Consider the following 21,050-nt stretch of genomic DNA (forward strand, 5'->3'; position numbering starts at 1 on the left):
ATGTCTCCCCCTCCTTTCAACTGTTCCGGGGTACTAGGCAGGGCTGCCCCCTATCCCCCACACTGTTTGCCCTGGCCATTGAGCCCCTGGCCTGTTTGATAAGATCACACCCAGATATTGTGGGAATCGGTACGGGTTCACGTGAGGATAGAATAGCTCTTTATGCCGACGACATGTTGTTTTTGCAGGATTACACCAAGTCAATGCCCACTCTGCTACGTGTGATTGAGAGCTTTGGAGATCACTCGGGTCTTAGAATTAACTGGTCTAAATCATACATTATGCCAGTCGTAGGCCCCCTCCTACTGTTCCCAAAATCCCCCTGCCATTATGTTGGACAATACAATTTAAATACCTTGGAATCCAAATAACTAACGACCCCTCTGATTTTGTCCCTCTGAACCTGGACCCGACCATGCAGTGGGTCATGGGCAAATCCAAAACTTGGTGTAAGCTTCCACTGATGGTGTCTGGCATGGTTAATCTCATGAAAATGATTATACTGCCCAAAATTTTATACATTATTCTCCAGTCCCCGGTATATATTTATCCGCTATTCTTTAGGAAATTAAATAGCGTTTTATCCTCACTGATATGGGCTAACAAACGACCTAGGATACAGCTAAATACCCTTACCAGGCAGCGCTCTGACGGTGGCTTGGCTCTGCCTAATTTTCAGATATATTACTACGCTGCTCAGCTGACTCATATTAGTGTGTGGGCGCAGGATTCTGGGGTTAACTCTTTACATTGTGAGTTTATTCGCTGTTACTTTCCTCACCTCTCTCCTGTGCAGGTGCTACTGAGCGGGAGCATAGCTCGGTTTCTTCCCCCTATTATTTTTCAGGCCTTAAAGATATGGCGGGCCCTGAGAGACCTCTTGAGATACGACGGTCTGGACCCAGATACCCCCCTTTGGTACTCTGACTGGCTCCCTGAATTACATGCGCTTGAGGGGCGGGAGGTATGGGCCCCTAGATCGGTGGTTTCTATCTCTCAACTCTACCTAGATAATGTACTCAAATCCTTTCAACAACTGAAGGATGAGTTTGATTTACCCAATTCCTACTTTTTCAGATACCTCCAGCTTCGTCATGCCCTCCAATCCCAGTTTGCTGAGTCCCCCCCACGAATCCTCCCGTTTCCCATCAAGACCTTTGTGGCTACTTTGGGTCGAGCTAAGATGGTCTCCCTTGCGTATGGATATCTTCTTGCTAAGCTCCATGTGGACCCTCTGACGCGTCTCCGTGGAAAGTGGGAGGAGGATATGGGTCTAATAACTGAGGAGGACTGGAATACCCTGCCAAAGTTACCAAATCCCTCAGATATCAGCAAATTCAATTCTTCATTTTACACAGAACATATATGACTCCAGCTAGGCTGGCTACTTTTGGGATGGGCGGATCTAGCCTCTGTCCTAAGTGCGGGGGAGAGGTAGGAACATTTTGGCATCTAGTATGGGATTGCCCGAGGTTGAGGGTGTTCTGGCTGGGGGTCAGGTCAATTCTGGAGAATACGGGAGTGACTGGCGGACTGATTACCCCACAATTCTGTATTTTGGGGATGGGATGCTCTACTTCTCTGTCTGTGTCAATGGATCTTTATGCTCGCAGTGTATGTGCCTTGGCTAAGGTTTGCATTGCGAGGCTATGGATGGCCCCTAGAGGCCCTTTAGTTTCTGCGCTCAAGACCTTAATTAATGATACAATACTTAAGGAAAGATATGTATATATGAAACAAAACGCATCAGCCAAATTTGAAAGGGTCTGGTCTCCATGGCTTGACTCCCCCTATTCTCACCTGGTCCAGTAACTATAGAGGGCGCTGAGGTGCTAAATTGCCAAAACTTACTGTTTAATGATGTATGTTTGAGATGCTTGGCGGCTGAGCCCTGCGTGTTCGTATACTTATTTGCATGATTGACGTGGTCCTGAATCAGATGATTCCTTCTCACTTTGCTTCTGTTTTATTTTTTATTTTTCTTATGGGTTAGATTAAGGGCGAAAATATAAAAATTAATGAAGTTTTATATATTTGGTTACGGATCTTGTAGACCCAAATGGTCTAAACAATAGGAAATTTTTTGTATATTCCCTCATGGACATGGTCTGTTATTCCACAGCTGTGAACTTATTTTAAGAATGAGGTTCTGATTCGAGATAACTGATTCAACTTTTTGTGTTATGATGATGCTCTGCAATGTCTGTACCTGACTATCCAGACTACTGAATAAAAATTACTTTAAAAAAAAATATATATGCAAGCAACGTCCAATTTGATGATGTAATTATAGGGGTTAGCCACTGGTTTATTTCTGCACACATGCTGTCTTTAGGAAATCCTTTGTATTTATACATTTGGTCATAACTAATCGTTGCAATGTGCTACAATCTACTCATAGCTAACAAATTAACACACATTCTCCTGATCATTTTGACACTAGCATATGTTTATCTTGTTCCGTTCCAATAATACATATGTATCGGATGTTAAACTCTATTATTATAAATACATTATAATGTCTAGTGCTTTACATGTTTTGTAATTTATGTGTTGTATGAAATGTGTGTTGAATATATCTTTGTGGCTTCTCTGTGCGAATGTGTATGCTACCATATATCGCTGCGCACGCACAGAGACCCATCTGTTTGGAGTTCACATGTGGTGTGTATATAATATTTTTGACTACGAGAGGCCCTTGAAGTCTTCTTAAAAAGCTCTTTTCAGGGCTGCCTAGTGCAGCCCACCGTTAGTGACCTGCTATGCAGGCACCTACTTACAAACTGAGCTCCAGTCCTGGAGGCGGAGCTATAGAGGAGGCGGTGCAATGCATCCCTGGGACAGTCAAAGCTTTAGCCTGTTGGTGCCTCGGATCAAGATCCAACCCTACAACCCCAATGTTATTCCCTATGGAATACCAGTGTACCCCGCTGCAGAAATATCATTGTCAGGATATGCATTTCACCAATTAGATGTTTACTTCTGTTTTTACATATTTTATTCAACCATTTGTAGTCTCGTCCTGTCCCCTATCTTTGTAGGTGTTGTAAAATTACAGTTTTCAAAAGTTATAAAAAAGGAAATTCAACGGGATTTTAAGAAAATCTAGAGACCTCTTAAAAGCAACAAAGATAACTGACAGGAAAGCACCTGTCCTGTGTCATAATGAAGTCAGTGTTAATAAGAAGTTGATGAAACCAGTGAAGCATGTTGGCTGTATAATATGAAGAAATAAATATTTGAGACATTGGAACACAGTTCTGGCTATCGCAGAATCTTCATAGACCAGAGTACCTGAGTGCTGATGTGCAGTATGTATTTTGTCAATCCAACATTTCACATATGTGCACCGATGCAAGTTTCTTTTGTGAAGGATAAGGGTCGGCTGCTGCGGAGAGAGAGAGCGAGAGTGAGATGCTTTTGTAACCAGATCACTGGAATAGCGGTGAAAGCAGTGGCGTAACTAGAAATTTCTCTCCCCCAAGCCAAAAAATTCTCTGGCGCGCCCCCCCCCCCCCCCCCCTCCTAGTGGCACTAGCGAAGCTATGAATCTGCATGCGTCGCAAAAAAGGGGTGTGGCCTTGCTGAAATGGACGTGACTTTGCATAAAGGGGCGTGCCATTGCAGGAAAAGACTACCTTATACCCCAGTTTTGCAACCTGCACGCACATACATTGGCCACCACAGGGGAAAAAAATAATAATCCTGATTCATGCCCCTTACATTATTTGTAATTTTTCCTCCTTATAGTAATGCCCAGTATACATTCTGCCACATACTGCAATGGCCCTTAGACATTATGCCACACACAATAATGCCCATGACATAATATGCCACACACCATAATGCCCCCGACACATTATGCCACACACCGTAATGCCTGTGACACATTATGACAGGAATCGCAATGCCGGTTATACATTATGCTACACACTGCAATGCCCCTGATAAATTATAGCACATACAATGCCTGTGACACGTTATGACACACACCGCAATGTCCGTGATACATTATGCCACGCACTGCAATGACCCTGAGACATTATACCACATACCACAATGCCCGTGATATAGTATACCACACACCATAATGCCTGTGACACATACCGCAATGCCTGTTATACCCTATGCCACACACCGCAATGCCCATTATACATTATGCCACACACTGCAATGCCCCGGAGACATTATACCACATACCACAATGCCCGTGATATAGTATACCACAAACTGTAATGCCTGTGACACATACCGCAAAGCCCATTATACCCTATGCCATACACCACAATGCCCGTTATACATTATGCCACACACTGCAATGCCCCTGAGACATTTACCACATACCACAATGCCCGTGATGTAGTATACCAGACCGTAATGCCTGTGACACATCCTGCAATGCCTGTTATACCCTTTGCCACACACCGCAATGCCCGTTATACATTATGCCACACACTGCAATGCCCGAGACATTATATCACAATGCCCGTGATATAGTATGCTACACACTGCAATGCCCATTACACATTAAGTCCTACAGTAAGGCTTCTAATGACTTTTAAATTACCCGCTTGTTGCCAGGGGTTTCATGTTCTTGGTTCCATGCACGGTGCCAGGGGTTTTCATGCTCGGGGTGTCATGCTCGTTGCCAGGGGTTTCATGCGGTAGGTGTTTTGCTTGTTGCCAGTGGTAATATTCGTTGCCAGGGGTTTCATTCACTGGGTGTCATGCTCGTTGCTAGGGATTTTATGTGCTGGGTGTTGTGCTTGTAACCAGGGGGTAATGCTTGTTGCTAGGGCTGTGCTCCCAGTGCCACATATGCCCCCAGTGCCAGATATTCCCCCCCAGTGCCAGGTACACATATGCCCCCAGTGCCAAATATGCCCCCCCCAGTGCCAGGTACACATATACCCCCAGTGCCAAATATGCCCCCCCACCCCAGTGCCAGGTACACATATATACCCCTCAGTGCCAAATATGCTCCGCCAGGGCCAAATATGCCCCAAGTGCCAAATATGCTCCCCCCAGTGCCAGGTAGTCGTTGTCTCTCCCCCTCCCCCCCCCCCCCCGCTGCTGTGCATTTTATGAAGGAGGAGACAGAGGCCACAGCACGTGCCTCTCCTGTGTGTCCCTCCTGCGTCTCCAGCGGTAGGTCTGTTAAATTTAGTGCCGCCGGAGACCCAGGAGGGACAAACAGGAGAGGCGTGCGCTGTGCCCTCCGTGTCCTTCCCAGCAGAAATCAGTGGCAGCGGCTAGGGCGCCCCACACGCCTCCAAGCGACCGCAGTGGCTGCGGACCCCTAGTTACGCCACAGGGTGAAAGACCGGTATATTTGTCCCAGGTTTCTTACCTATGTGTTTTAAAACAACAGGAATATTGTACTGAATCTGTCGAGAGCTTTTAGAACAAACCGGATTAGGTTCCTGGGGTTGAAAGCGAGAAGGAAGGGGGGGGGGGGAATGTTTCTCCATCCATTTAGGCCCAGTGCGGGTCTTTGGGGTTTTAAGCTCACAGGTTAATTAGGGCTTTCAGCTGTATGGGTGTGTTTAAAAGGCTGTCATCCTGGTCACTGCTCGCTGACACTGCTTGGGGAAAAGTAAAGACTATGGAGCATACTTACCTACTTTACATTTATCCTCTCTGGGAGAAGCCCGAAGAGGAGACGCTGCAGAAAACTTCAGGGGGCGGGGCTGGGGCTGTGACATCAAGACCCGCCCCCAAATAGGGAAACACCATGATTCGTGGGTCCCTGGGAAGGGGGCAGGGCTAAAATATACATTATGGTAAACACTTAACGTTAATAACGGTATTTCTCCTAAGTCCACAGGTTCCACAGGATAACAATGGGATATGATGGAGCGACAGCGGATTGGCACCAAATGATCACAAGCTTTCAGCCCTCCCAGTATGGCTCAGGCAAATTAGTTGTATTCCAAAGCATTAAGGCAGGAGCATCATGTAGAGCCCTAATCAGGCGAGAAGAACACACATGCACACCCTTCCATACAAGAAGGAAGAGGTTTAGTGATGGAAATATCCTCAAATTAGGTGCGTCAGGATGAGATCCCTGTGGACTTAGGAGAAATACCGTTATCAACGATAAGTTCTTACCATAACATATATTTCTCCGGCAGGGTCCACAGGTTATCCACAGGATAACAATGGGATTTCCCAAAGGAATTTAGTGGTGGGGACGCTCCTGATTGGACAGGAGAACCTTTCGCCCGAATTCAGCGTCATGAGAGGCAAACATATCCAAGGAATAATGTCTAATGAATGTGTTAATGTGGCTGCCTTACATATCTGTTCTGCTGAAGCACCATTTTGTGCTGCCCATGAAGGACCTACCTTATCCGGAACAGGAAGATCAGCTCGAGAATATGCTTCTGAAATCATCATTCGAAGCCATCTTGCCATCGTCTGTTTAGTAGCAGGCCATCCTCTCTTGTGAAATATGTAGAGAATGAAGAGAGAATCTGTCTTTCTGATGGCGCTGGTATGATCCACGTAGATCCTTAATGCCCGGACTACGACCAGCGACGCATGTCCCGCAGAAAGTCCGAATACCTGAAAAACCGGGACTACAATTTCTTCATTAAGGTGGAATTTAGACACCACCTTCGGAAGCTACCCAGACCTAGTTCTGAGAACTGCTTTATCTGGATAAAAAGTCAGAAAAGGAAAACGACAAGACAGCGCTCCTAAATCTGATACTCTTCTAGCTGATGCCATAGTCAGTAGAAAGAGAACTTTAGCTGTCAACCACTTGAGATCCACTTTATTGAGTGGTTCAAATGGAGCAACTTGAAGTGCGTTCAGGACTAAATTTAAGTCCCAAGGCACTGTAGGAGGAACAAAGGGAGGTTGAATGCGCAGCATTTCCTGGAAGAAAGTACGCACATCCTGTAAATTTGCAATTTTCTATTGGAACCATACAGTCAATGCTGATACTTGTACTCTCAAGGAAGCCACCTTCAAACCTTTATCCACTCCTGCCTGAAGGAAATCTAAGACCCTAGAAATTTGGAAAGATTTCAGGCCCATATTTCTTTCACTGCACCAATGAATATAGGCCTGCCATATTCGGTGATAAATGCGAGCTGAGGAGGGTTTCCTTGCTCTGAGCATTGTTTGAATTACCTGTTGTGAGAATCCTCTTGACTTCAGGATAGAGATTTCAAGAGCCACGCCGTCAACGATAGTCGATCCAGATGCCTGTGGTAACAAGGACCCTGCATTAGTAGATCTGGACATTGGGCGAGCAGAAGTGGAGCATCCATCGACATTCTCTGCAGATCTGTGTACCAATGCCTTCTGGGTCAAGCCAGAGCTATTAGAATCAATGCATCCTTTGATTATTTTATTTTTCTCACCACCCTGGGTAGCAGGATGATCAGAGGAAACAGATATGCCAGATGAAATTCCCATTTCACTGAAAGGGCATCCACAAAGATTGCTCCAGGATCCTTTGTTCTTGACCCGTATACGGGTACTTTGTTGTTCAGATGGGACGCCATGAGATCTCTCTCTGGCAAACCCCACCTGTCTACTAGAGTCTGAAAGACCTCCGGGTGTAGAGCCCATTCGCTTGTTTGAATGGCGTGTCGACTGAGAAAGTCTGCTTCCCAGTTTAAGACTCCCAGAACGAATACTGCGGACAATGCTGGAAGATGTAGTTCTGCCCATTTTAGTATGTGACTTACCTCCTTCATTGCTGTTTGACTGCGCGTTCCTCCCTGATGGTTGAGGTATGCTACCACCATTACATTGTCCGAGCGGATCTGGACTGGTCTTCCTTGAAGAGTGTCTTTTGCCTGAATCAGTGCCATGTATATGGCCCGAAGTTCTAACAGATTTATTGGCAGGCGACTTTCTTCTGTGGTCCATTGTCCCTGGAACCATAATCTTCCGGACACTGCTCCCCAGCCCTGAAAACTGGCATCTGTTGTCAGGATCTCCCAATCTGATATCCAAAAGGGTCTCCCCTTCTCTAGATGGGATGTTTGTAGCCACCAGGCTAATGACATTCTTACCTTGTGTGAAAGTACCATAGGTCTGTTTCTTTATTGTCTGATGCATTCCATTCCATCTGGCCAGAATCAGATGCTGCAGAGGTCTTGAGTGGAATTGTGCATACTCCACCGTGTCGAATGTTGACACCATCAAACCCATCAGTCGCATAGCTGCGTGGATTGACATTGTTTGACTGTGTAACAACTCCTGAGTTCTTGGCTATCTTGTCCTGAGGTAAAAATATTTTCTGCAGACTTGAATCCAGTACAGCCACCAAGTGAGTCATCCGTTGTGACTGAACTTGAGACGATTTTGCCTAATTTATGAGCCATCCGTGCCTCTGCAGACATTTTATTGTCTGTTGGAGATGGTCCAGGAGCATTTCCTGTGATTAAGCTAGAATTAACAGGTCGTCGAGGTATGGAAAAATTCTGATCTCCTGCTATGAAGATAAGCAACCATAACCACCATAATCTTGGTAAATACTCTGGGTGCCGTGGCTAACCCAAAAGGTAATGCCTGGAACTGAAAATGCTGCTGGAGGATAGCAAACCTGAGATAGCACTGATGGGACAGTGCTATAGGAACATGTAGGTAAGCATCCTGAATATCCAGGGATACCATATAATCCCCTGGTTCCATGGCCAAAACTATGGAGCGCAACGTCTCCATGTGAAACCGAGGTACGCAAATGTATTTGTTCAGCATTTTGAGACTGAGAATAGGCCGGAATGACCTATTTGGCTTCTGAACCAAAAACAGGTTGGAGTAAAACCCTTGTCCCCGTTGTGCAGGGGGTACTGGAATAATTACTCCTGACTGAAGCAATTTCTGAACTGCTTCTTGCAAAGCCCTGTCCATTGTTTCTACCCGAGATAGGCTGGTGCAGAAGAACCTTCGAGGAGGATGCTTCTTGAAGGGAAAAACATACCCCAGAGATACTACTTCTTGCACCCAGGCATCTGTTGTAGACTGCTGCCAGATCTGTGCAAACTGAAGAAGTCGGCCCCCTACCATGGGGTCCCCCAGGAGGAGGCCCGCACCATCAAACTGGTGGCTTATTCTCTGGTTTTGAGGCTGGCGTTCTGGTAGCCCATTGCTTTTTCGCCTTACCAAATGTATTATAATGGGGCTGCTTACGATCACTTTTTTCTTTTGCTTTTCCTTGTGACCCAAAGGGACGAAAAGTTGGACCCCTACGTTTGTGGTTATATGTGGAAGGAAATTTTTACCTTTTTGGAGTCTGCTACTGACTCCAGAATATCTGTCAATTCTTTACCAAACAGAATGCTTCCAGTAAAAGGCAAAGAATCCAGAACCTTCTTAGATTCTGAATCAGCTTTCCATGTACGTAACCAAAGTGCTCTGCGAGCAGCTATTGTTGAAGACGATGCCCTGGAGGCAACAGTGCCCATATATATTGCTGCTTCTTCCAAGAATATTGCAGCCTGTTTAATGTGAGCTATATAGGATTCTTGCTCTCTTGAAGGTGCTGAAAGACCGTCTTCCAGTACCTCTATCCAGGCAGCAACTGCTTTTGCCATCCAAGCTGAAGCCATGGCTGGCCTTATGACTGCCCCCAACAGAGAAAATATGGTTTTCAGAAAACCATCCACTCTCCTATCCGTGACATCATCCAATGACGTTGATGGCAAAAGGCAATATAGATTTTCGCACCAATCAAATGACATGCGTATCTACTTTGGGAGCCATTTCCCATTTTAAACAGTCCCCTGCTGAAAAGGATAATTGGAATCCCATTTTTTGGGAATTCTATATTTTTTACTGGGTGTAGCCCAAGCCTCTTCCATGATTTCCGTTAGCTGGTCTGACCCTGGAAACTCAGTCTTACCTGCTTTGGGCCGTTTAAATACAGGTGCCTTGGTTTTTAACACAGGCTCTGCTGAATCCTCTAAGGATAGAATGGCCTTTATTGCTCTAATTAGCTCAGCTATATCCACTGAGCTGAGACCTTCTACTTGTTCCTCGTATGCCGAAGTAGAGTATATAGAGCTTTCATCATCCGATGAATCATCCTGTGTAGCCTGTGAAGTTGATGGTTTACTTACACTAGGTTTATCAGCTTGTCTCTTTGGAGAAGCTGGTTAGGGAAAAGATATAACGTAAGTAGGGAGCTGCATGTATGGGTTTATTAGTGTACCCCATTCCTGGTAGTGAAGCTGTAGGAATTACCCGTTCAGCTATACTGGACAAGGTCTGTGCAAACATCGCCCAAGGTGGATCTATCTGTACTTGACGTTGAACAGGGATCTTCCTTGCAATCTGCTGAAACGCAAAACAATTTGCACATAAACCATCCTGTACCAGATCCTGAGAGGATAATACAGTTTTGCAAGACAAACATGATATGAGTGTCAAAAAGGGAAATAAATCAGAGACCCAAGGCGCAAAACACTTATGCAGCTACTCGAGAATGTGAGGGCCACTTCACCCTCATAAAGAAACAAAATGCAACAGTGAATACTCGAATACAAGCACTCAGTGTTATTCCATACAAATAATATACTTAATGTCCATATAAGACTGTGGGAGAAGTCCAAATTCCAAATGGGTCCTGCTGCTGTAATGTGGATCCAAAGGAAATCTTCTGCTTCGTAAATTGACTCAGGATAATATACAATAAAAACAGAAATAAAACATCATGGTGCAATATGTCCTTATATTATTAGAGGTGATATTTCTGGTAGCAATAAATCCACTGAGACATAGATAGCGTACCCCACTCACAATAGATATAGTATATCTCCGAATATAAAGGTATCTTTGTCTCTATCACACACAAGAGCCGTGGCGATAAATGCGTACCATTACTCACTCAGGAATGGGCGATGATCCTCATATAACGGTTTCTTTTCACGCTGCTCCCCAGATAAACGGACAGGTGATGATATAATAAAAACACTTTATTTAAAATACATACAGGGGACCCCACATACAACAACTCAGGGGTGGAAAGTGTAACAACTGGTAGGCCGTCGGCCGAAAACGGCACTAGCCAGCTAGATGAAAAAACACAATTCCAGCCTCAAGAGGAGAGATGTGTATAAAATCCTCCTGTCAGATCTATTCCTAATAACACTGGGCGCTTGTATTTGAGTATTCACTGTTGCAAACATGATATGAGTGTTGGTGTTGCTGTGAGTGTACCCTCGTCACTTTTGACGCTCTCAGACATGATAAATAATCAGAACTTTCACAGTGTACTACACAATTTGTGACTGATCACTTTAACTTTCTAAAGTGATATCAATCTGACCCTATCCATGCACCAGCATTGAGGACCAGAAGAAACAACTGACAAACATATATTAAAGTCAGCAATCACGCTAGCAGTCAGTCACATGTTATATATTAGTCATATGAGCATATAATCAGCTACAAACACATTTGAAAGTATGTAGGAGTAGATACTACTGAATTCTGTTTTATACAGATCTTAAAGTATTTAGACGCATTGCGAAGAAAACCACAGTAATGTACACAGACTCATATGCAAAAGGCACTAAAATGTAACTATTCATACTGACAAAAGTAGATAGAAATTTAGTGCTGTATAACCCGTACTCCGTAGAGTGGGATACAGGGAGACTCACCTCACTTCCAAGATTGATCAATACGTTAGCGACCACTGAGTGGATCCAGACACTACTAGTGTACACTGCCGCTCCGGGAACTCTTAGGTGGACACAGACGCACTGTGCATACAGACGCTTGTACTGTGACCGGGTCTCCTCGCGGTAGCGCTTAGTGAACACAGACGCAGCGGCCTATGCTGCGACCGGGACCCCTCATGGTAGCTGAGAGACAGAAGTGAGGCAACAGTTCATGGTGGGACACTCGCGGAAACTGGTCATGAACTGGGGGAGGGGCGACCAGGAGAGCGTCTAACTCCCCACCGCTGACATCAACCCTAGGGATTGCAGCCTCATACTAATCCTGGTGCCTTATGATCCCTAAGGCCTAGCGCTGGAGCACCCGTGGTGGCGGCGCGTCAGCTACTCTTTGGTAGTCTCCTCCCAATACAGTGCGGCTGTGTCCGAATTCCCCGACTACGTGGAACCGATGCCTTACCTTCTCCCCGTGCTCCGTCCACAGCCTGGTAACGTCTGCGGGACCTGCAAGTATATCAGACACAGACGCGCGTCGAGACAGCACTGTACACATGGGTAAGTGTTGTTGCGACCCGGCAGAGAGTTGTTGGAGCGACTCTTTCCAATATGCGTATAAAAATAAGAATGCTTAGGGCTGCCAAGAACAGCAGCCCTCTGACCATGGTCCGGCTCCTGCCGCACCAAACAAAAAACTGATTTTCCTGAGCCAGTGGGCGGGGATATATGGACGGGCCCATTGCATCCTGGGAGGACAGAAAGCTTGTGATTGTTTGGTGCCAATCCGCAATCGCTCCATCATATCCCATTGTTATCCTGTGGATAACCTGTGGACCCTGCCGGACAAATTACGCGATTTGCGTCATTTTAACCGCTTCCCCACCCCACGGACCCGTGAATACGGGAGATTATCTTCATCCTGCCCGCATCACTAGGGTGCGAGCAGGATGCAGGAGTCCTGCCTACTCTTCTGGGGGTGCGGGGGGCTACCCCAAAAAACGGGAGCCTCCCGCAGCTTCCGGGAGAGTAGGCAAGTATGCTATGGAGTCTCAGTGAGAGAAACATGCTCTAGAAATCCAGTGAGCTGTACCTGATGAAAACTTCTTGTAATTGTTTTTTTTATAGTGACTCAGGATTATCCTGTGCATAGTTGGCATCGGACGGCAGGGTATTTATTTTGATGTTTATTTCTATTTTTCAGCACAATAAAACCTGTTGAGTCCAGATGCACCAAACCTGCCATCTACCCCAGGAGATGGTACCTGTTCACCCTGACCCTGTTACAACATGGTGGAGAGTTAACTTGCATGATCTGCGCATAAGTTGAGAGTAGCAGCTTTGAGAGCCCTGCGGAAAGTAGGTATGTGTCTGCCTGAACTGAAACTAAAGACATGACATACTGTAGTAAAACTGCAGGTGCAATGCTCTGCAGAGGCTTTTTCACAGTGTGACATGCTGGAAGCTGTGGTGGCTCACACACAGTAGCACGTCGAAAAGTGGTGCTTTGTCTACACAGTTGTGGAAATCTGTACAGTTAAAGGGCCAGACTCACCCTTTTTGGAAACCAGTACTGATACAAGTCCTGGATGAAAGCAGCTACAAAATTGCTGGAAAAACCAGACAACAAGGAGGACGTAATTAAGGCCTTGCTACAAGTGACAGCAGTACAGCAGGAAGCCACTAGGGTCCAGCAAGAACCACCAGGCAACATGAATTGGAGGTTGAGAAGATACGGGAGCAACAGTACCAGAAGAGTGAGATTCTTAAAGAGGTGGTGCAGCATCTGGCAGCACGGCCTGGAAGTGCTTTCCCAAATGTCCCAACCAATTCCAGCTCCACAGTCATTTCCTTCAAAAAAATAACAGACTGAGGATGTGGAGGTGTATTGGACCACCTTTGAGAGAACGGCCAAGCTGGAGGGTTAGCCAAAAGGACAGTGGGCCGATTTGCTGGCACCATTTCTCTCAGGCAAGCCTGATTAAGCATTGCAGATGCATTGTACTATAAAAAACGAAAAACAAATTCTGACTTGCCTGTTGGTCCGAGCGCAATGTGTGCATCGCTGGGTGTACTACTTAGACAAACCTCACAGCTCATAAATGCACAACCTCATTCACATGACCCAAAACTTTTTTTTCAACCAGGGACATTAACTGGACCCCAGATGGTGGAATGAGATGTCATGGGCCGTTAATGAGGTCCCTGACCGTGACTTTGAGCAAGTGGGTGCGCCATGGGGATCTTAAAGGTGGGTACACACTGGCCGATATATCGGCCGTTCTCTTGAACGGTCGATATATTGCGGGTCCATCGGCCAGTGTGTACAGGCGATATGTCTGTGTACTCCATCGTTCACAGACATATCGCGTCGGCCCCACAGCACAGCCGACGGCCAATATATCTACCGATATATTGGCGCGTCACTATGTGTGTACGGGCGGTCGGCCGACTGCATGCACACATGCTGCGGCAGCCAGCAGTGATTGACAGCTGAACTGGGCGGGCGTGTGTACACGCCCGCCCAGTTCATGACGTCAGTCCCCGACGGATCGGGCAGTGTGTATGCTCAACACACTGCCCGATCCGTCCATAGATATATCTGCCATTCAATTGATTGGTAGATATATCTATCAGTGTGTACCCACACAGCTAGTGGAGATGGTAGAAAGGTATCTGGCAGCAGAAGAATTACTGGCTATACTGCAGCAGTCCTTAGATCCACAACAGCTCACTCCTGTAAAACCTGGTAAGACTGGAAAAAAGGGTCCTGGGTGGTTAAGAGAGCTCAAAAATGAAGAGACTGTGGGGTATATGCAATCGCGGTCGAATTCCGGCTGGAATTCGACCGTTTTTAAATTCGACACAATTCGACAGTCACATACCCTCCCGCCAGGACCCGAATTCGACATATTCAATAAAAAACGGATTCGACAGTCCCGCTGTCGAAAACCGGACCAATTGACGGATAGTGTGCGTCATGGATTCAACTTTTTGGACGGCACAAAAATGTTTAAAAAACCCAGAAAAAAAATTGCGTGGGGTCCCCCCTCCTAAGCATAACCAGCCTCGGGCTCTTTGAGCCGGTCCTGGTTGTAAAAAGACGGGGGGGAAATTGACAGGGAATCCCCCGTATTTTTACAACCAGCACCGGGCTCTGCGTCCGGTCCTGGTGCAAAAAATACGGGGGACAAAAAGCGTAGGGGTCCCCCGTATTTTTAACACCAGCACCGGGCTCCACTAGTCAGAGAGATAATGCCACAGCCGGGGAACACTTTTATATCGGTCCCTGCGGCTGTGGCATTAAGAGTCGGCGTGTGAACATAGGTATGTGTGTGTCGGCATGCATGTATGTAATAAAGTTTTACTTTCACAGTGCGCGTGTACTGTTTTTATTTGGGTATTTTTTTTGCAGTAGAACTACAGGTACCAGCGGGACCATTTCCCCCCCGCATGCTGGTACTTGTGGTTCTCCAAGTACCAGCTTGCGGGAGAGGCTTGCTGGGACTTGTAGTTCTGCTGCAAAAAACAATATTCTTTCAGCCTCCCATCCGCAGCCCATGGATTGGGGGGGGGGGGGACAGCCTCGGGCATCACCCCTAGCCCTTGGGTGGCTGGAGGGGGGGGACCCCTTGATTTAAGGGGTCCCCACTCCTCCAGGGACTAGTTAGTGATTTAGTGCCACGGCCGCAGGGACTGATATAAAAGTGTCCCCCGGCTGTGGCATTATCTCTCTGACTAGTGGAGCCCGGAGCTGGTGTTAAAAATACGGGGGACCCCTACGTTTTTTGTCCCCCGTATATTTGGCACCAGGACCGGACGCAGAGCCCGGTGCTGGTTGTGAAAATACGGGGGATCCCCTGTCATTTCCCCCCCCCCCCGTATTTTTACAACCAGGACCGGCTCAAAGAGCCCGAGGCTGTTTATGCTTAGGAGGGGGGACCCCACGCATTTTTTTTTCTTGATTTTAACCCATTCCCACCCCTTCCCACTGAAAACCATGCTCTGATCTCTCCATATTATTTTAGTCAGTTAAAAAAAAAATATATATATTTTAAAAAAATAAGATTTTAAACCTATCGGTAAATCTTTTTCTTCTAGTCCTTAGAGGATGCTGGGGACTCCGTAAGGACCATGGGGTATAGACGGGCTCCGCAGGAGATATGGGCACTATAAAGAACTTTTAGCATGGGTGTGCACTGGCTCCTCCCACTATGCCCCTCCTCCAGACCTCAGTTAGAGCCCAGAGGAGATGGACAATATGAGGAAAGGATATTGTTAATCTAAGGGAAAGATTCATACCAGCCCACACCAACCACACCGTATAACCTGGAATATACACAACCAGTTAACAGTATGAACAAAAAACAGTATCAGCCAAAGACCGACTCCAACTGTAACATAACCCTTATGTAAACAACAACTATATACAAGTCTTGCAGATTCAGTCCGCACTGGGACGGGCGCCCAGCATCCTCTACGGACTAGGAGAAAAAGATTTACCGGTAGGTTTAAAATCTTATTTTCTCTTACGTCCTAGAGGATGCTGGGGACTCCGTAAGGACCATGGGGTTTATACCAAAGCTCCAAACCGGGCGGGAGAATGCGGATGACTCTGCAGCACCGATTGAGCAAACGCGAGGATCTCATCAGCCAGGGTATCAAACTTGTAGAATTTTGCAAAAGTGTTTGAACCGGACCAAGTAGCTGCTCAGCAAAGCTGTAATGCCGAGACGCCTCGGGCAGCCGCCCAAGAAGAGCCCACCTTCCTAGTGGAATGGGCCTTTACCGAATTAGGTAACGGCAATCCAGCCGTAGAATGAACCTGCTGAATCGTGGTACAGATCCAGCGAGCAATGGTCTGCTTAGAAGCAGGAGCGCCAACCTTGTTGGCTGCATACAGGACAAACAGAGCCTCTGTTTTCCTAACCCTAGCCGTCCTGGCTACATAAATTTTTAAGGCCCTGACTACATCCAGGGACTTAGAGTCCTCCAAGTCACCCGTAACCACGGGCACCACAATAGGTTGGTTCATATGAAATGAAAAAACCACCTTAGGCAAAAATTGAGGACGCGTCCTCAACTCTGCTCTATCCACATGGAAAATATAATAGGGACTCTTGTGAGACAAGGCCGCCAATTCGTACACCCGCCTTGCAGATGCCAAGGCCAACAACATGACCACCTTCCAAGTGAGAAATTTTAATTCCACCGTTTGAAGAGGTTCAAACCAGTGAGATTTTACGAAACTTAACATTATGTTAAGGTCCCAAGGTGCCACAGGGGGCACAAAAGAAGGCTGGATGTGCGGCACTCCCTTCACAAAAGTCTGGACTTCTGGGAGAGAAGCCAATTCCTTCTGAAAGAATATAGATAGGGCCGAAATCTGTACCTTAATGGAGTCTAACTTCAGGCCCATATCCACTCCTGTCTGTAGAAAGTGGAGAAAACGGCCCAGATGGAAATCTTCTGTAGGAGCATTCTTGGCTTCACACCAAGATACATACTTCCTCCAGATACGGTGATAATGTTTCGCCGTCACCTCCTTCCTAGCCTTTATCAGAGTAGGGATGACTTCCTCCGGAATACCTCTCCCAGCTAGGATTCAGTGTTCAACCGCCATGCCGTCAAACGTAGCCACGGTAAGTCTTGGAATAGGGCAGGGCCCCTGCTGCAACAGGTCCTCCCTGAGAGGAAGAGGCCACGGATCTTCTGTGATAATTTCCTGAAGATCTAAATAAATTGGCCCTTCGAGGCCAATCAGGAAAAACGAGTATTGTCTGTACTCTTTTTCGTCCAATGATTCTCAATATTTTTGAGATGAGAGGCAGAGGAGGGAAAACATAGACCGACTGAAACACCCATGGTGTCACTAGGGCATCTACCGCTACTGCCCGAGGGTCCCTTAACCTGGCACAATATCTCCGAAGCTTTTTGTTGAGGCGTGACGCCATCATGTCTATTTGAGGAAGTCCCCACTCTCCTGGATGGAGATCGTGTCTGCTGAGGAAGTCTGCTTCCTAGTTGTCCACTCCCGGTATGAAGACCGCTGACAGAACGCTTACGTGATTTTCCGCCCAGCGAAGAATCCTGGTGGCTTCCGCCATAGCCACTCTGCTCCTTGTCCCGCCTTGGTGGTTTACATGAGCCACGGCTGTGACGTTGTCTGATTGAATCAGCACCGGCAGGTCGCGAAGACGATTCTCCGCTTGTCGTATGCCGTTGTATATGGCCCTCAATTCCAGCACGTTGATGTGTAGACAAGACTCCTGGCTTGACCATAGTCCCTGAAAATTTCTTCCTTGTGTGACTGCTCCCCATCCTCGGAGGCTCGCGTCCGTGGTTAACAGAACCCAGTCCTGAATGCCAAACCTGCGACCCTCTAGAAGGTGAGCACTCTGCAGCCACCACAGGAGAGACACCCTGGCCCTGGGGGACAGGCTTATCTTCTGATGTATTTGTAGATGGGACCCCGACCACTTGTCCAGAAGGTCACACTGAAATGTCCTTGCATGGAACCTGCCGAAGGGGATGGCCTCGTAGGCTGCCACCATTTTCCCCAGTACTCGAGTGCATTGATGAACAGACACTCTTTTTGGTTTTAGCAGGTCTCTGACCATGTTCTGGAGGTCCTGGGCTTTTTCCATTGGGAGAAAAATCCTCTTCTGTTCCGTGTCCAGAATCATTCCTAGGAATGATAGTCGAGTCGTTGGAACCAATTGTTACTTTGGCAGATTGAGAATCCAACCGTGCTGTTGTAGCACTCTCAGGGAGAGCGACACGCTCTTCAGCAATTGATCTCTCATTCTTGCTTTTAATCAGGAGATCGTCCAAGTACGGGATAATTGTGACTCCCTGCCTGCGCAGGAGCACCATCATCTCCACCAATCACCTTGGTGAAAATCCTCGGTGCCGTGGAAAGCCCAAACGGCAACGTCTGAAACTGGTAATGACAGTCCTGTACAGCGAATCTCAGGTACTCCTGATGAGGAGGATATATGGGGACATGAAGGTAGGCATCCTTCACGTCCAGTGATACCATAAACTCTCCCCCTTCCAGGCTGGAGGTCACTGCTCGGAGCGATTCCATCTTGAATTTGAACTTTTTCAAGTACAGGTTTAGGGATTTTAGATTTAAAATGGGTCTGACCGAACCATCCGGCTTCGGGACCACGAACAGGGTTGAATAGTACCCTTTCCCCTGTTGGACCAGGGGAACCTTGACAATCACTTGCTGTTGACACAGCTTTTGAATTGCAGCCAATACTACTTCCCTCTCCGGGGGAGCAGCTGGTAAGGCCGACTTGAAAAATCGGCGAGGGGGCACCTCTTCGAATTCCAGTTTGTAGCCTTGGGATACAATTTCCATCGCCCAAGGATCCACGTCTGAAAGAACCCAGACCTGGCTGAAGAGTCGAAGACGTGCCCCCACCGGTGCGGACTCCCTCAGTAGAGCCCCAGCGTCATGCGGTGCATTTAACAGAAGCCGGGGAGGACTTCTGCTCCTGGGAACTAGCCGAAGCAGGTGTTCTCTTTCCTCTACCCTTACCTCTGGTGAGGAAAGAGGATCCCCGACCTCTTCTGGGCTTATGCGACCGAAAGGACTGCATCTGATACTGTGGAGTTTTCTTTTGCTGTGGGGGAACAAAAGGTAAAAAAGTAGATTTACCCACGGTAGCTGTGGAAACCAGGTCCGCAAGACAATCCCCAAACAAAACTTCACCCTTGTAAGGTAAAATCTCCATATGCTTCTTTGAGTCTGCATCACCCGTCCATTGGCGGGTCCACAGAGCTCGTCTCGCAGAAATAGCCATGGCGTTGGATATGAAACCAAGCAGCCCAACGTCTCTTTGAGCGTCTCTCATATATAAGACAGCGTCTTTAATGTGACCTAAGGTCAGTAAAATGGTATCCCTGTCTAGGGTATCAATGTCAGCTGATAAGGTATCTGTCCACGCTGCAACTGCGCTACAAACCCATGCCGATGCCATCGCCGGCCTGAGCAAAGCACCCGTATGCGTATAAATAGATTTTAAGGTAGTTTCCTGTCTGCGATCAGCAGGATCCTTGAGGGCTGCCGTGTCTGGAGACGGTAGCGCCACCTTCTTGGACAGATGCGTTAAAGCCTTGTCCACCCTGGGCGAGGATTCCCACCGTACCCTGTCCTGTACAGGGAAAGGATACGCCATAAGAATCCTCTTGGGAATCTGCAGTTTTTTTGTCTGGAGTCTCCCAAGCTTTTTCAAATACTTCATTCAGTTAATGAGATGGGGGAAAGGTTACCTCAGGTTTCTTTTCCTTATACATGCGCACCCTCGTGTCAGGGACAGAGGGGTCATCAGTGAAATGCAAAACATCTTTAATTGCAATAATCATATAATGAACACTTATGGCCACCTTTGGGTGTAGCTTTGCATCATCGTAGTCGACACTGGAGTCAGAATCCGTGTCGGTATCAGTGTCTGCTATTTGTGATAGGGGACGCTTTTGAGACCCTGAAGGGCCCTGTGACACAGTCCAATCCGTGGATTGACTCCCTGCTTTTTCCCTGGACTCTGCTTTGTCCATTCTCTTATGCAATAAGGTCACATTTGCATTTAACATATTCCACATGTCCAACCAATCATGAGTCGGCGTTGCCGATGGAGACACACCAATCATCTGCTCCACCTCCTCCTTGGATGAGCCTTCCGCTTCAGACATGCCGATACACGCGTACCGACACCCCCACACACACAGGGATATATCTATAAGGGGACAGTTCCCCAACAAGGCCCTTTGGAGAGACAGAGAGAGAGTATGCCAGCACACACCCAGCGCCAACTGACACTGGAAACAAATTCCCAGATACAGCACTTTTATATATAATAATCGTGTAATACACTCACTGCGCCTTACAAGTGCCCCCCCCCTCTTTTCAGCCCTCTGTCACAGTGTTCAGCAGGGGAGAGTCCGGGGAGCCAGCTTCTCTGCAGTGCTCTGTGGAGAAAATGGTGCTGGTTAGTGCTGAGGGACCAAGCTCTGCCCCCTCCAGCGGCGGGCTTCGGTCCCGCTCAATTGTATAAAAAAATGGCGGGGGATTAATATAATAACTGCCTCCGCAGCCTATATCCATATAATGCCAGTCCAGAGGTTTATATTGCTGCCCAGGGAGCCCCCCCTGCGCCCTGCACCCATCTGTGCCTGCTAGTGTGTGTAGTGTGTGGGAGCAATGTCGCGCAGCGTTACCGCTGTGCGCTTACCTCAGTGAAGATCTGAAGTCTTCTGCCGCCTTGAAGTCTTATTTTCTTCTTATACTCACCCGGCTTCTATCTTCCGGCTCTGTGAGGAGGACGGCGGTGCGGCTCTGGGACGAACAGCGGGGGGGAGACCTGCGTTCCGACTCCCTCTGGGGCTAATGGTGTCCAGTAG

At 47.3% G+C, this 21,050-nt stretch overlaps 1 protein-coding gene across 2 annotated transcripts in view; it reads right to left on the reverse strand.

Moving 5' to 3' along the window:
* Window positions 1–2,992: 2,992 nt before the first annotated feature.
* Window positions 2,993–21,050, reverse strand: part of MBOAT1 (membrane bound O-acyltransferase domain containing 1) — a 186,817-nt gene continuing 168,759 nt past the window's right edge. Inside the window, exon 14 of one of the 2 annotated variants that reach the window (XM_063923240.1) lies at window positions 2,993–3,385. The gene's annotated coding sequence lies outside the window, so the exon portion shown is untranslated. Of the gene's footprint in view, window positions 3,389–21,050 lie in introns of both variants that reach the window. The other variant, XM_063923239.1, reaches the window with a different exon arrangement.

The sequence above is a fragment of the Pseudophryne corroboree genome, chromosome 5, assembly GCF_028390025.1.
Source record: "Pseudophryne corroboree isolate aPseCor3 chromosome 5, aPseCor3.hap2, whole genome shotgun sequence".
Classification (NCBI taxonomy): Eukaryota; Metazoa; Chordata; class Amphibia; order Anura; family Myobatrachidae; genus Pseudophryne; species Pseudophryne corroboree.